Below are 16,392 nucleotides of genomic sequence, written 5' to 3' on the forward strand. Positions count from 1 at the left end.
GGCCAGAGGCAACACATGTTTCTCCATGCTGAACTCATCATGTATCAACCCTGACCTTGAGGTGCCACCTCTAGCAGAGAGAAGAAAATTCAGTCTCCACAGCCCCTCACTGCTGAGGCAGCAAATGAAGATGCTTTCCATTGGCAGTTTCTAGTGTTTTCCAGTGGACTCCTCATTGTTTTTGCTGATAGAGGGGTAGCCATGTTAAGTCTGTATCAGCAAAAACAACGAGGAGTCCTTGTGGCACCTTCGAGACTAACAAATGTATTTGGGCATAAGCTTTCATGTGGGTTTTAACCCATGAAAGCTCATGCCCAAATAAATTTGTTAGTCTCTAAAGTGCCACAAGGACTCCTCGTCGTTTTAGCTGACACAGACTAACACAGCTACCCCTCTGAAAGAAATCATGCTGTCTTCCTCTTTTTAATCACCCTGGTGTGGACACATTGCAAAAAGTCATGCCTGACCAGCATGGGGAGCAATGGAGAAGAGGAGAACAGGCTCTGATAGAAAATTCAGCTGTGAAGACATCCACATGGGATCAGAGAAATGAACAAAACTGGAGGCTGGGAAATTCCCCCTCCTCCCCATTCCTCTCCAATTTGAATACAGCTTCTATTTTTAACTGAAGAAAGTTAAGGCACCTTAACACCTACGGGGGAAAACACACACACACTCTCTCTCTCTCCACTTCAATCGAAGGTGTGACTGCAGCACAGGTAGACATACCCACATTAGCTTCATCTGCACCTGCATAGGTAACAATAACAGTGTAGAGGCAGGGCACAGGCTTCAGAGCGGGTTAGCCATGTGAGTATGTACAAACTACTCTAAAGCCTGTGCTGCCGGACCTATGCTGCTACTTCTACCTGGGCTACACTCACACCTCAGGCTGCAGTGTGGACATACGTTCCCCAGCCACCCGCTTCTCAGAGCAATTTTGTTTTGTTTGATCAAACATTGCTCAATCCATTGTGACCATCTGTAAGTTATACACAGAACAACTCAATGGATGCATGAACCGTATCTACATTGTACGCAGAGAAAAAACACATTGGCAGGGTTTGTAGACTGGAGGTAAGATTTCGTGTTGTACCCGCAGGAGGCACACCATAAAATTCCTGTAGGGAAGGCAGGCAAAGCCAGCTTTAAGCCAAAGGTTACCCTACAGAATGCCTGTGCCAAGAGAATTTACCCCAAGAAGGCTGCAAGGCTTTACAGCCCCCGTGCTCTGCCACCGCAACAGGAGCGGTAAGCAGAGGTGGCAAGCAAAATCTCACGCTGCCTGCTCCCCCCTCCCACAAAATGTAATGGAGGTTCTCTCAGCTCCATGTGTGGGGCTTCAGCCATGTCATTTCCATGAACGTTAAGGGAGGATGGTAGCTATAAATTGGTGTATTACAGTATGGTTATGTTCCTGCAGTTCAAGCCTGGGTGTGACAGAAGTACTTCCAGAAAAGAAGCCATAAGTGCGGAAAAGTGCAGCAAACAAAGGCACTCAGGGCCACAATGGAAGTTCGTTACATAATACCTGTTCTTGCTGAGTGAAAAAATAAAATACTTATTTTTAAACAAACTTATTTTCAAAATATTATTGCCTTGCCATTAAAAGAAAAGTAAATATGCACAGACAAACAAAGCCACCAAATCTTAATATTTAGGGAAACAAATAGTGGTTAAGGATGGTGGGCAAGCAGGGAGTTAGGTTTAATCCAAAGTGTAAAGCTGTAATATTACTACGTAGCTCTTACATGGCGCTCTTTAACCTCAGATCTCAGAGTGCTTTATAAAGGATGATAAGTAACTTTATCCCCATTTCACAGATAGAGAAGTTGAGACACAGAGGGATAAAGCAACGTGCCCACGCTCACATAACAGAGCTAGAAATAGCACCCAGGTCTTCTGACTCCCAGTCCAGTGCCCTATCCACTGGAGCACACTGCCTCCTCTTTTCAGGGTATAATTATTTTTGTACAGTGCACTTTATTGTTTTGAAAATGGCCTCTCACTGCAACAGTAAAATCCTCCATAAGATTAGAAATCTTCAGTGAATTCTGATCTCTTTCTGCAGATTTACATCAGCATAACTGAAAACAGGATTTGGCCCACTAACCCCTTTTCACATAAAAAACACAGAGGAGCGTTGTAGCTTCAAAGCCAAGCAGAGAAGATAGAATCCCAAAAATTTAAGCTTAAACGTTCCTTACTTTTCAAGTGCGCAGATTGAATACAGGTTTGAGGTCAGCAATTTTAGACTTGTGAAAAGCACTCCATCTCCCCCAATCATAATGTGAGAGCACCGAGAAAAATCAACATTGTTCAACATAGAGGTTAAGAGAACACCAGTGCCAAGATGTTATTAAATGTAAATGTTTTAGATATTAAAGTGCTTTGCTTTTCTGAGTTAATAGGTTGCATAACGTGTTTAATAGGATCATTTGTTCAACTGTATATACACTTGAATAACACAGGTAGAAATCAAGTGAATGAAAACATAAAACATCAACAATTATTCCCCCGGACTCATTCCACAGTCTTAAACTGCAATTTGGTGAATATAAGGTTACTATTTCCCCAGAGCAGTTTATGAATAAAAATACAATCATTTTAGATACGCATGATACATCTCCGATGCAGTCGCAAATAGTCTTGTTCTTAACAGCACAGGACTGGGAGGCAGGGCTCCTGGGTTCTATTCCCAGCTTTGATGCAGTCTTGCTGTCTGACCTCCGGCAAATCACTTAATCTCTCCATACCTCAGTTTTTCCATTGTAAAAGCCAGAATAATACGGACGTACAGTATCTTAAGGCTAAATTCATATTAAACTGTTGCTGGAATCCAAGGCAAGTGTAAGAATCCTACCTAAAATAGAGATTGAGACTTTCAAAGCCATCCAAGGGATTTAAGCACGCATCTTACATGAAAATTCCTAGGAGGTGTGTTTAAATCTCCTAGACAGCTTTGAAAATCTGAAACAGTGATTAACATGTGACAGAGGAGGACATGTCTGTACATAATTGTGAACTCCATATTGTTTTGTGAATTTCATTTTTGTACCCTGTCTTCCATTTTGTGTGCTAACGGCCATTTTGTATTCAGTGGTAAAAAACCAGACTGACCCAGACAAGATAATATGCAGTGTAATTGTAGTCCTGTCAGTCCCAGAACATTAGAGAGACAAGAAAAGGTGGGTGAGGTAACATCTTTTGTTGGACTAGACAAAATTAGTCTATTCTCTAGACACTACCCTGCCTGGGAGGAATACGGGACACTCAGAGAAAGGACTAGCAGTGTGAAAGCTATCAAAGGTCATCAACTTTGAACGACTCAACAACTGCCCCCTTCTCAAGGGACAACTGTGTTCTTCATGTGGGACTCACATGACTCAGGGTGGAATTTCCCAGCCTGGGCCAATGGCAAAACAGGCCCCGGGGGCTTCTCTGAGAAGTGGGCCCCATCCACTTGCCAGAAGACTGGGCTGGAGCAAGCAGGAGGGTACTCTGCCCAGTCTGTAGCATGGACCAGATCTCGGACACACAAAAGGGGCAAGATCAGAATGAGAGAGAGAGAAAGAGAGTGTACCAGGACTGTTTATTATTTTGCAAAGATCTGTAACTCTCTGGTGCTTTCTTAAAAGTGACTGTGGTTAAAAAATTCTTAGGCTTGGCCTGTGTTCCTTGCTTGCCTGCCATGTTGTCCCTGAAGGGTTTAATTGAGAAGTTCAGAGTGCCCACAGCGAAGGGGAAATTCTGAGGGAAGACGTATAAGTAACTGGGGGCTTGGTCAGGCTACGGCAGTTGTTTGGGGGTCAAAGACAACTGGACTACAGAGCTTCATGTCCCAAGGAAGCAGGGGCACCATTTGCTATGAGTGAAGAGAGCAACTGGCCCTTGATTCTTCATAGGTTTGTATGCTCCATTATGTTTTCCACTCCCTCTTCCCCCAAAGACTTTGCAGGAGATAATATCATCTCATATAACATTCTATCTGCTGACCCAATTTTGCACGCACTCCCCCCCCCCCCCCCAATTTTTCTAAAATGATGCCCCTGCAAGGAAGGTGGCAGATACGGAGTCTGCACCTGGGAGTGTACCTTAAAGACCCAGAGAGATGACAAGTGACCCAGATCTACCAGACCCATCTGTCTTAGGAGCACGTGGGATCCAGCAGTTAGGTCCACTGCGAACTAACTGGAGTCATTCCAAAGGGAGACTGGATAAGGTTGTACCATAATAGTCTGCAGAAAATAACATGACTTTTGGGAGAGGAAGAAAAATTTAAAGAATGGCAAATGATCATTAGATCAGACTCAAGGGTTTTATTTTTAGAACAAAGTATCTTCAATGACACAACATTTAAGATAAATAATAAGTAATATTGTTGTCCACTATCTTCATGCAAGACTCATTTTCAAAGACTAACATCCCAGCCTATTGCGAGGTACTCACCCTGCGTCCAAAAGCAAGAGCCGTAGACAGAGCATCAATACACCTCCCACAGTGGAAACAGTTACAAGGTCCAGCACCCTTTCCCTTTCAATTTTTTCTGCAAGATTCTCCTTGTCTTTAAAGCGAGACCAAAAATTCTGACATCAGAGAGAAAGCTGAGTGAAAGATAATATATCTGGTAAACTGGAAATGGATGCTCGACTGCACTACAGAAAGGGATTCCCAGCTGCCCACTCTGATACAGAAGGCACTTCTACAGAAATTTTGTATCTTAAATGTTGTCAGACAGCCAAATCGGAACATTTGGCCAAAAAGCAGAATGAACCATGTAATTAAAAGAAGAAGGGTGGAAGGGAAATGAAACATTTTGCTGACAGGTTCTTCTTTCAAAGGATGGCAGCAGTTAGAAGCTTTGTAGAGGTTTGGAATGTCAGATAGATCTTGATTAGTGGGCAGAGTGCAAGCGAGGAAAGGCAAGGTAACATATAAATGCAATGTATCACTTAGCTCTGGAATTTACCACTTAGATCTCACTACCACAGATGTGGTACAAATAAAGACATAGGTACATATTGCAGGTCAGATACCATCTATTCTCTCTGCTGCTAAGAGCCCTGTCCTACCAGCAGTGATCCTGTGGAAAGGAAGGGAACAATATTTGGGAGTTCTGCTACCTTGGGGCTCTTTGTACATCAGGACATAGGGGGACTGGATTCAGAAACAGTGGATCCACAACTAAATAAATCCATCACCCCTCAACCAATGGAAATGAGGCACGCCAACAGTATATGCTACTGAAGCGAAGCAGTTTGTAACCTTATATAAGCCATCGGACCACATATTTTGCTAAGAGCTCTGATAAAAAATGGAAGTTTGACAACTAAACTTAGCCCTTTGTTCTCTTTTCAAAGTACAAATTAATTGGAGGTACTTTCATGTCTGACACAAATTAAAAGTTCTCTTTATTAAAAATAAGCTTGTGGTTTTAGAGCTACGTTTGATAGGTATATATCTAAGAGGCGGTGCTGTCAAACAAAGAGTTTCTAGTTGAATAGGGCACTGTCTATACATTAACTATACTGATGGTGTTGGCTACTTCTCACACACTCATAGCACTGACCTCTTTGCAGGTCATCTGTCATATCAGACAGTAGTGGACTTCAGAGAAAAGTAAAAATCTGAAAAGAAAAGCAACAATGTTTTCTCGGCATTCACATCCTCAAATGATCAGACTGGATGATAAAAGGGAGTGATGGCCATCAACTGGGCATGGAGGTGGCCTTCCAGCCAAGCCATATATAATGACAGGTTTCAGAGTAGCAGCCGTGTTAGTATGTATCTGCAAAAAGAAAAGGAGGACTTGTGGCACCTTAGAGACTAACAAATTTATCTGAGCATAAGCTTTCGTGAGCTACAGCTTATTTCATCGGATGTATTCAGTGGAAAATAAGGTGGGGAGATTTATATACACGGAGAACATGAAACAATGGGTGTTACCATACACACTGTAAAGAGAATAGAAAAGGAGTACTTGTGGCACCTTAGAGACTAACCAATTTATTTGAGCATAAGCTTTCGTGAGCTACAGCTCACTTCATCGGATGCATACTGTGTGACTTTGTCCTTACCCATAACTATTTTACATTTGGGGACAATGTATACCTTCAGATCAGCTGCACTGCTATGGGTACCCGCATGGCCCCACAGTATGTCAACATTTTTATGGCTGATTTAGAACAACGCTTCCTCAGTTCTCGTCCCCTAATGCCCCTACTCTACTTGCACTATATTGATGACATCTTCATCATCTGGATCCATGGAAAAGAAGCCCTTGAGGAATTCCACCATGATTTCAACAATTTCCATCCCACCATCAACCTCAGCCTGGTCTGGTCCACACAAGAGATCCACTTCCTGGACACTACAGTGCTAATAAACAATGGTCACATAAACACCACCCTATACCGGAAACCTACTGACCGCTATTCCTACCTACATGCCTCCAGCTTTCACCCTGACCACACCATAAGATCCATTGTCTACAGCCAAGCTCTGCGATACAACCGCATTTGCTCCAACCCCTCAGACAGAGACAAACACCTACAAGATCTCTATCAAGCATTTTTACAACTACAATACCCACCTGCGGAAGTGAAGAAACAGATTGACAGAGCCAGAATAGTTCCCAGAAGTCACCTACTACAGGACAGGCCTAACAAAGAAAATAACAGAACGCCACTAGCCGTCACCTTCAGCCCCCAACTAAAACCCCTCCAACGCATTATTAAGGATCTACAACCTATCCTGAAGGATGACCCAACACTCTCACAAATCTTGGGAGACAGGCCAGTCCTTGCCTACAGACAGCCCCCCAACCTGAAGCAAATACTCACCAACAACCACATACCACACAACAGAACCACTAACCCAGGAACCTATCCTTGCAACAAAGCTCGTTGCCAACTGTGCCCACATAGCTGTTCAGGGGACACCATCACAGGGCCTAATAACATCAGCCACACTATCAGAGGCTCGTTCACCTGCACATCCGCCAATGTGATATATGCCATCATGTGCCAGCAATGCCCCTCTGCCATGTACATTGGTCAAACTGGACAGTCTCTACGTAAAAGAATAAATGGACACAAATCAGATGTCAAGAATTATAACATTCATAAACCAGTCGGAGAACACTTCAATCTCTCTGGTCACGCAATCACAGACATGAAGGTTGCTATCTTACAACAAAAAAACTTCAAATCCAGACTCCAGCGAGAAACTGCTGAATTGGAATTCATTTGCAAATTGGATACTATTAATTTAGGCTTAAATAGAGACTGGGAGTGGCTAAGTCATTATGCAAGGTAGCCTATTTCCCCTTGTTTTTTCCTACCCCCACCCCCCAGACGTTCTGGTTAAACTTGGATTTATGCTGGAAATGGCCCACCTTGATTATCATACACATTGTAAGGAGAGTGGTCAGTTTGGATGAGCTATTACCAGCAGGAGAGTGAGTTTGTGTGGTGGGGGGGGGTGAGAAAACCTGGATTTGTGCTGGAAATGGCCCACCTTGATTGTAGGGAGAGTGGTCACTTTGGATGAGCTATTACCAGCAGGAGAGTGAGTTTGTGTGTGTGTGTTTTGGGGGGGGGGGTGAGAAAACCTGGATTTGTGCTGGAAATGGCCCACCTTGATTTTCATACACATTTTAAGGAGAGTGGTCACTTTGGATAAGCTATTACCAACAGGAGAGTGAGTTTGTGTGTGTGGTTTTTGGAAAAGGTGGGAGGGGGGTGTGAGAAAACCTGGATTTGTGCTGGAAATGGCCCACCTTGATTATCATACACATTGTAAAGAGAGTGGTCACTTTGGATGGGCTATTACCAGCAGGAGAGTGAGTTTGTGGGGGTGGGGGAGCGGAGGGTGAGAAAACCTGGATTTGTGCTGGAAATGGCCCAACTTGATTATCATACACATTGTAAGGACAGTGATCACTTTAGATAAGCTATTACCAGCAGGAGAGTGGGGTGGGAGGAGGTATTGTTTCATGGTCTCTGTGTGTATGTCTTCTGCAGTTTCCACATTATGCATCCGATGAAGTGAGCTGTAGCTCACAAAAGCTTATGCTCAAATAAATTGGTTAATCTCTAAGGTGCCACAAGTACTCCTTTTCTTTTTGCGGATACAGACTAACACGGCTGTTACTCTGAAACCTGTAACGAGAATGATCAGATAAGGTGAGCTATTACCAGCAGGAGAGCAGTGTGGGGGGGAAACTTTTGTAGCGATAATCAAGGTGGGCCATTTCCAGCAGTTGACAAGAACGTCTGAGGAACAGCCGGGGGGGGGGGGGGGGGAGCGGGGAAATAAACATGGGGAAATAGTTTTACTTTGTGTAATGACCCATCCACTCCCAGTCTTTATTCAAGCCTAAGTCAATTGTATCCAGTTTGCAAATTAATTCCAATTCAGCAGTCTCTCATTGGAGTCTATTTTTAAAGTTTTTTTGTTGAAGAATTGCCACTTTCCTCAAGGGCTTCTTTTCCCAGCTATCTTCAAGACACTACTGACTTCCTGAGGAAACTACAATCCATCACTGATCTTCCTGAAAACACCATCCTAGCCACTATGGATGTAGAAGCCCTCTGCACCAACAATCCACACAAAGATGGACTACAAGCCGTCAGGAACACTATCCTCGATAATGTCACGGCAAACCTGGTGGCTGAACTTTGTGATTTTATCCTCAGCCATAACTACTTCACATTTGAGGACAATGTATACCTTCAAATCAGCGGCACTGCTATGGGTACCTGCATGGCCCCACAGTATGTCAACATTTTTATGGCTGACTTAGAACAACGCTTCCTCATGTCCCCTAATGCCCCTACTCTACTTGCGCTACATTGATGACATCTTCATCATCTGGATCCATGGAAAAGAAGCCCTTGAGGAATTCCACCATGATTTCAACAATTTCCATCCCACCATCAACCTCAGCCTGGACCAGTCCACACAAGAGATCCACTTCCTGGACACTACGGTGCTAATAAGCAATGGTCACATAAACACCACCTATACCGGAAACCTACTGACCGCTATGCCTACCTACATGCCTCCAGCTTTCATCCAGACCACACCACACGATCCACTGTCTACAGCCAAGCTCTACGATACAACCACATTTGCTCCAATCCCTCAGACAGAGACAAACACCTACAAGATCTCTATCAAGCATTCTTACAACTACAATACCCACCTGCTGAAGTGAAGAAACAAACTATCAGAGCCAGAAGAGTACCCAGAAGTTACCTACTACAGGACAGACCCAACAAAGAAAATAACAGAACGCCACTAGCCATCACCTTCAGCCCCCAACTAAAACCCCTCCAACGCATCATCAAGGATCTACAACCTAACCTGAAGGATGACCCATCATTCTCACAGATCTTGAGAGACAGGCCAGTCCTTGCTTACAGACAGCCCCCCAGCCTGAAGCAAATACTCACCGGCAACCACACACCACACAACAGAACCACTAGCCCAGGAACCTATCCTTGGAACAAAGCCCGTTGCCAACTGTGTCCACATATCTATTCAGGGGACACCATCATAGGGCCTAATCACATCAGCCACGCTGTTGGAGGCTCGTTCACCAGCACATCTACCAGTGTGATGTATGCTGTGTGCCAGCAATGCCCCTCTGCCATGTGCATTGGCCAAGCTGGACGGTCTCTACGTAAAAGAATAAATGGACACAAATCAGCATCAAGAATTATAACATTCAAAAACCAGTTGGAGAACGCTTCAATCTCTTTGGTCACTTGATTACAGACCTAAAAGTGGCAATTCTTCAACAAAAAAACTTCAAAAACAGACTCCAACGAGAGACTGCTGAATTGGAATTAATTTGCAAACTGGATACAACTGACTTAGGCATGAATACACTGAATACATCCGATGAAGTGAGCTGTAGCTCACGAAAGCTTATGCTCAAATAAATAAATTTGTTAGTCTCTAAGGTGCCACAAGTCCTCCTTTTCTTTTTTTCAAAGCCATATAGTGATTCGGTACCATCAAAGCACAAACACAGTAAATTCACATGATGACCCTGTGAAGACAAACTATTATCATAATTTTACAGACGGGAAATTTGAGGCACAAAGAGTTTTAAAGTGGCTTTCCCAAGGTCACACTGAAGAGCCAACTGAGCTGAGATTGGCACCGAGAAACTTCCCGTTCTATCCTTAAACTAACTGACCACATGACCTCTGTACACATGTCCATCCAAAGGGATTAAATGGTCCTAGGAAATCTAGGGATTCCACCAATCCTGAGCAAGAGAGACACAAAGGGGTGTGTGTGTGTCTGTGTGTGTTGATCAGACAGTATACAGAAATTTACGATGGGGTGGGAGCGGGTGAACTCAGGTGTCCATTAATTGAAAGTCGAGCCTTTCAATGCCCAAGTACTGTATCTGGTGCTAACAAAGCAGCATGAGGAGAGGAAAGTAATTTCCTTACTACTGCAGATATTATTTCAACATAACTACATCCACAGCAGGACTAAAGCATTGGTAATGTAACAGATATATTAGCACAGATGTACGGTTGCTTGAAAAAAACCTGCACTTCATACCATTGCATCATCCGCTTTGCTAAAAGCATATTTTCTTATTTCTGAGGAGACTTTTTAGGGGTTATTTACTTAGGAAAAAATGAAAGCTTTTTAGAGTAAGTGAAAGCCATTTGTCCTATTAAGTCTAAACTTTCTTTAATGTTGTTCTTCTGGTAAAGGACTACTAATGTAACTGAGCAGTATCCTCCATGCTTTGGCCCTAACCTTCCAAAATGCTTCTATTCTGGCCCCATATCCTGCCCCAAACCAAATAACAATCTTTTTCTTATGTGAAAGTGCCTGTTCTTAAAGCAGTACATTTTAGGGCATGTTGTCTTCCTACATTACCATCTGTCGCTGACTGGAAACACTGACTCAGACAGATATTATCCACAATATTTAGGCTGTTTCTTATTTCCTGGCATACACAAACCTTATGATTTCAGGCTTTGCACCTCAAAATTTCCTGCCACAGTTTCAGATACACCTTTTGAAGTGCTACCAGGGCACAGCCTCAGCATTTAAAATTTGCCCCAGTCTATTACAGTTGCTTGTTTAAGGCATCAACAGAAATCATTTTGGTGAGCTGACAGAAAACAAACTGACAGAAAAGACAAGAAAAAGTAGAGACAAGGTAGGTGAGGTAATATCTTTTATTAGACTAACTTCTGTTGGTGAGAAAGACAAGCTTTTGAGCTTACACAGAGCTCTTCTTCAGCTCTGGGAAACTTAGGGCAGGTCTACACTTAAAATGCAGTGCACTGATGCAGTTGTGCCGCTGTGGTGCTTAAGTAAAGACGCTCCTGTGCTGATGGGAGAGCTTCTCCTGTTGGCGTAGTTAATCCACCTCCCCGAGAGGTGATGGCTTTGTCAACGGGAGAAGCTCTCCCTCAACACAGCACTGTCTATATGGAGGGGTTAAGTTGATTTTTCACACCCCAAGCGACGTAGTTATACAGATATAGGTCTGTAGTGTAGACCTAGGCTTGGTCTACGCTACAGAGTTAGGTCAGTGTAAGGCAGCTTATGCCGACCTAACTATGAAGGTGTCTATACTACACTGTTCCTCCCACCACTTTAACTCACCCATTATGCCGACCTAATAAATCCACCTCGGTGAGAGGCATAACGCTTAGGTGGACACAGTTAGGGTGACGCAGCGTCACTGTAGCCAATGTGTTCCTGTCATAAATATAAAGGGAAGGGTAACCACCTTTCTGTATACAGTGCTATAAAATCCCTCCTGGCCAGAGGCAAAATCCTCTTACCTGTAAAGGGTTAAGAAGCTCAAGTAACCTGGCTGGCACCTGACCAAAATGACCAATAAGGGCACAAGATACTTTCAAATCTGGGGGGGGGGGAGGTTTTGTCTGTCCGTGTGATGCCTCTGCCAGGGACAGATCAAGAAAGCAAGCAATCCAACTCCTATTGAGTTAGTAAGTAATCTAGCTAGAAAATGCGTTTCTAGCTGATTGGTTTTGGCTTGTGAAATTTGCTGTGCTGGAGGGAATGTGTATCCCTGCTTTTGTGTCTTTTTGTAACTTAAGGTTTTGCCTAGAGGGATTCTTTATGTTTGAATCTGACTGCCTGTGAGATTATCTTCCATTCTAATCTTACAGAGTATTTCTTTTATCTTTTTTTGTTCTTCTAATAAAGTTCAGTTTTTTGAGAATCTGATTGGGGGTTTTAGTGTCCTAAAAACCCAAGGCTGGTCTGTGCTCATCTTGTTTATTCTCAAGCCTTCCCAGTAAAGGGGGTGTAAGGCTTGGGGGGATATTTTGGGGGGGAAGATGTCTCCAAGTGGTCTCTTCCCTGATTCCTTGTTAAATCGCTTGGTGGTGGCGGCAGCATACTGAATCCCAGATACGGGAAATTTTGTGTCTTGGGAAAGTTTTAATCTAAGCTGGTAGAAATAAGCTTAGGGGGTCTTTCATGCGGGTCCCCACATCTGTACCCCAGAGTTCAGAGTGGGGAAGGAACCCTGACAGTTCCTTACATAATTCTAAGTGCCCTCCAGGGGGTCTCCCAGTATGCCCCACCGTGACCTCTCTGGTCACCATTTTGAACTCTGCAAACAGGTACATGCCCCTCCCCTTTTAAACCACCAGGAATTGTTTAAATTGTTTAAATTGCTCTTCCTGTTTGCTTGGTGTGGAGAGCTAACATGGCAACTGCCCAGCTGACCAGGCTGGCTCCACACAGCAAATGCGCTCCTGCCTTGAGTACACCGGGGGGGAGGGCGGGGGAGATCTCCTGGGTCTGTGGGGAGAGGGAGCTATTCAGGCACAGTTCCAACGCAGCTGTAGGAACTTCGACATCTATGGTCAGATCGCTTGGGGCGTGGAGGAGAAGGGGTACCACAGGGACGTGCAGCACTGCTACGTGAAAATCAAGCAGCTCCAACAGGCATACCAGAAGGCAAGGGGGGCAAATAGTCTCTGTGGTGCAGAGACACAGACATGCCGCTTTTTCAAGGAGCTGCATGCCACCCTTGGCAGCGACCCCACCTTCACCGCCAAGCACCCGGTGGGGATACTTTGGGGGAGCAAGAGTCACATCCCATTGCAGTGAACCCTGAGAACAAGGTGTTGGACAAAGAAGAGTAGGAGTATGTGGGACACGGGATCCAATGGGGTAGCAAGCCAGGATCTGCTTTTGACTCCTGCGCACAGTTAGGAGTACAGTCTGTGGGGAGTTGGTTTGCTTCGGTATTGCAGGGTAGAAGAGGTAGTGAAATAACCAATAGAGGTATAGCTGCAATCTGCTTCTCATTCCCCCTGTACACCCAGCCAGAGGGGCCCTGGGGAACAGTTTGTTTATGTGCACTAGGACGTCCCATGAATCCTCCATGGAGATCTTTAAGAAACTTTCCAGGAGGCGGTCTGCAATCTTCTCCTGAAGGTTTCTTGGGGAGGGCTGATTTGTTTCTTCCCCCATATAGGACACTTTGCCACACCACTCGCCAATTAGTTCAGCAGGCACCATTGCTGCACACAGGCTAGCAGCATACGGACCCGGTCTGCAGTCAGATGCATGCAGGAGCGGTTTCCTTTCAGCCTCAGTTACTCTCAAGAGTGAGATATCAGCTACGATACTCTCTGCCTGTGGGAAACGGTGCCAGTATGGATAGCCTTATCCTCTTGTATTGATACCCAGTACTATCCTTCCCCCTTATTGTCCCAACTTGCCCCCTCCTGGGCCATGCTCACCGAAGCTGGGGCTGCCCCCATGCTCTTAGAGTCCCAACAGCAAGTGAGAATGTTGTGCTTGTAACTTGTGTGGGTTAAGGGGACTGAATGCACTAACAATAATATCTCTGTCCATTGTTTCTTTAGCAGCTGCAAACATGGTCTTGAGGGTCTCTCCATCCACACCAGTGCAGCAACTCACCAGACAAAAAGGAGAAAGAAGAGGACAAGGGAAGACATGTTCCAGGATGTCCTGAAAGCCTCTGGTGCTTTGGATTGTGAGCAGAGGGCGTGAAGCATGGCAATCAATGCCAAAATGCAGAAGGGGACAGGAAAAATGGGCAGCAAGAGATGATAGCTCTTCTCAGTAAGCAAACAAACATGCTACGGTCTCTGACTGAACTTCAGGTTGAACACATCTGTGCTTGCCTCCCCCTGCAGCCCATAGAGAACTGCATTCCAGGACTTCCCTACACTCCCCCCACAACACATTCCATGTATCTTCCGGGGACGCAGCAGTACCCCAGGCACTCCATCCCCTGGGAGATGACACACAATGACAGTCACACATACACCCAGCTGTGAGAGCCTCATGGGTGTATGTGCTTGTGATTCCTTGTTCCTTCCCCTTTAAAGATACTTTCCCCTGTATGTATGAAATTTACTTCAAGATTACATAGGTATGTTTGCATGGGTGTACAATAAAAATCTACTTATGGAAACAGAATATATCTTTATTAGTCTTCAAGGTATGGTGGCTGCTGTTAACATTCACAGACAATAGCAACAGATGCATTTGCATTATTATAGTAGCATACACATAGCAATCATTACAAGGTTCATAGCACAGTTCAAAAACCCCCAATGCCAGGCTCAGCACACTACAGAAACACATGGTTCCTGTGGCTCATTGTTAAAATGCTCCTTCAAAGCCGCCCTGAGCTAAATAACTCACCACTGAGCTTTTCTCATAGCCCTGGTAGTTGGCTGCTCAAAATCAGCAGACAGTCATTCCACCTCCGCGTGCCACCCCAGCGGAAACTTCTCCCCCTTTGCTTCACAAATATTATGAAGTGCACAGGCAGCTATGACCATGGGTATATTGTCACCAGCAGCCCTTCAAACGGCTGAAGGCACATTCAACAGTCGTTCTTCGCCTGCTGACGAAGTGCTCCTTGATACCATCAAGGTGGCCGGTGTATGACTTCATGAGCCACAGGAGTAAGGGGTAGGCTGGATCTTCCAGGATCACTACTGGCATTTCCACATCCCCAATGGTAATCCCCTGGCATGGAAAGAAAGTCCCTGCTTGCAATTTTCTGTACAGGCCTGTGTTCCTAAAGATGTGTGTGCCTTCCCTGACCAGTTGGCGCTGATGTTGGTGAAATGACCCCGATGATCCACCAGCGCTTGCTAGAACATAGAAAAGTAGCCTTTTCTGTTGATGTACTTCAAACACAAGGTGGTCTGGTATTAAAATAGGGATGTGTGTGCCATCTATCACCCCATGGCAGTTCTGGAACCACATTGCTGCAAAATCATCCACTATTTCCTGAACACTGCCCAGAGTCACAGCCCTTTGTAGCAGGACGTGATTAATGGCCCTGCATACTTGCATAATAGCAATCCCCAGCTTCCACACAGCGATTGCCACTCACTTCTCCACCATGAGCTCAGCTCTGAAGAGTCCGGTGCAAGCTCCACACACAGCTCCGAGAAGGTGGCCTTGCACATCCGTAAGTTCTGCAGCCACAGCTTGTCACCCCCATACCTGCATAACAATGTGATCCCACAGTCAGAACTGGCGGTTCACCATGTGCAGCTGCTCCGTGAATATTCAATTGTTTCTTTCCATGACACACAGCAGTGCAGACTTCAAGGCATCGTCATCAGACTCACAGCTGAGGAAATACTGCAGGATCAGGCGCTTTGTGTTCATCATGCTCAGCACAATACTGAAGAGCAGTGCAGATCCATGCTTTCTGACAGAAATGGTGGGTGCGTAGGGTATGGGGGCTTTTGAAAAGTGGCATGAAACCTATTATGATGCCCATGGAATGATGGGATGGAGAAAACTGCCTCACGGGACGCTGAACCTGCCCCCATGCGGCATTGCAAACCCTTCCCAAAACACTCTGCCCTAGATGGTGGCGAGTTGCAAAGTGGGACACAAAGAGCACAGTGCGGATGTGCAACAGTAGTTTAATTATAGCGGTGGCTGTACGTCAACGTAACTTAAATTGACTTAATTTTGCAGTGTAGACAAGCCCCTAGGCCCCAGAGAGTCACAGCTAAATAAAAGGTGCAACAGATTTTTTAGCGTAAGTAGTTAACAAATAATTCAAGGGACCATTCAAGGTGAAGTGACTGTTAACACTCCTCCAGTCTTATGGAGTGTGACAAAGTTCCTGCTGTACCTTGGTGGGTCTTGTGCTTATTGGCGGATTTGCTCGTCTTGGAGCTTCACGGCAGCCCTCAGCTTGGCCGTTTTTCTGAATTCATAGTCCAGGTCGACTCCTCCTGTGTCTGACCAGGAGTTGGGAGGATTTGGGGGGAACCCGGGCCTGCCTTCTACTCTGGGTTCCAGCCCAGGGCCCTGTGGAATGCAGCTGTCTAGAGTGCCTCCTGGAACAGCTGT

The 16,392-nt window shown here is 45.0% G+C and overlaps 2 long non-coding RNA genes across 5 annotated transcripts in view; one reads left to right on the plus strand and one right to left on the minus strand.

Annotated features, from left to right (window-relative positions):
• Positions 1-14,435, plus strand: part of LOC119565083 — a 32,841-nt gene extending 18,406 nt beyond the window's left edge. Inside the window, exon 3 of the long non-coding RNA XR_006283245.1 lies at positions 13,902-14,435. This is a non-coding gene — a long non-coding RNA (uncharacterized LOC119565083). The remainder of the gene's footprint in view (positions 1-13,901) is intronic.
• Positions 1-16,392, minus strand: part of LOC114018684 — a 293,307-nt gene that overhangs the window by 167,222 nt on the left and 109,693 nt on the right. The gene's annotated exons all lie outside the window — the stretch shown is intronic.

This window comes from Chelonia mydas, chromosome 1 (assembly GCF_015237465.2).
Source record: "Chelonia mydas isolate rCheMyd1 chromosome 1, rCheMyd1.pri.v2, whole genome shotgun sequence".
In the NCBI taxonomy this organism is placed as follows: domain Eukaryota; kingdom Metazoa; phylum Chordata; order Testudines; family Cheloniidae; genus Chelonia; species Chelonia mydas.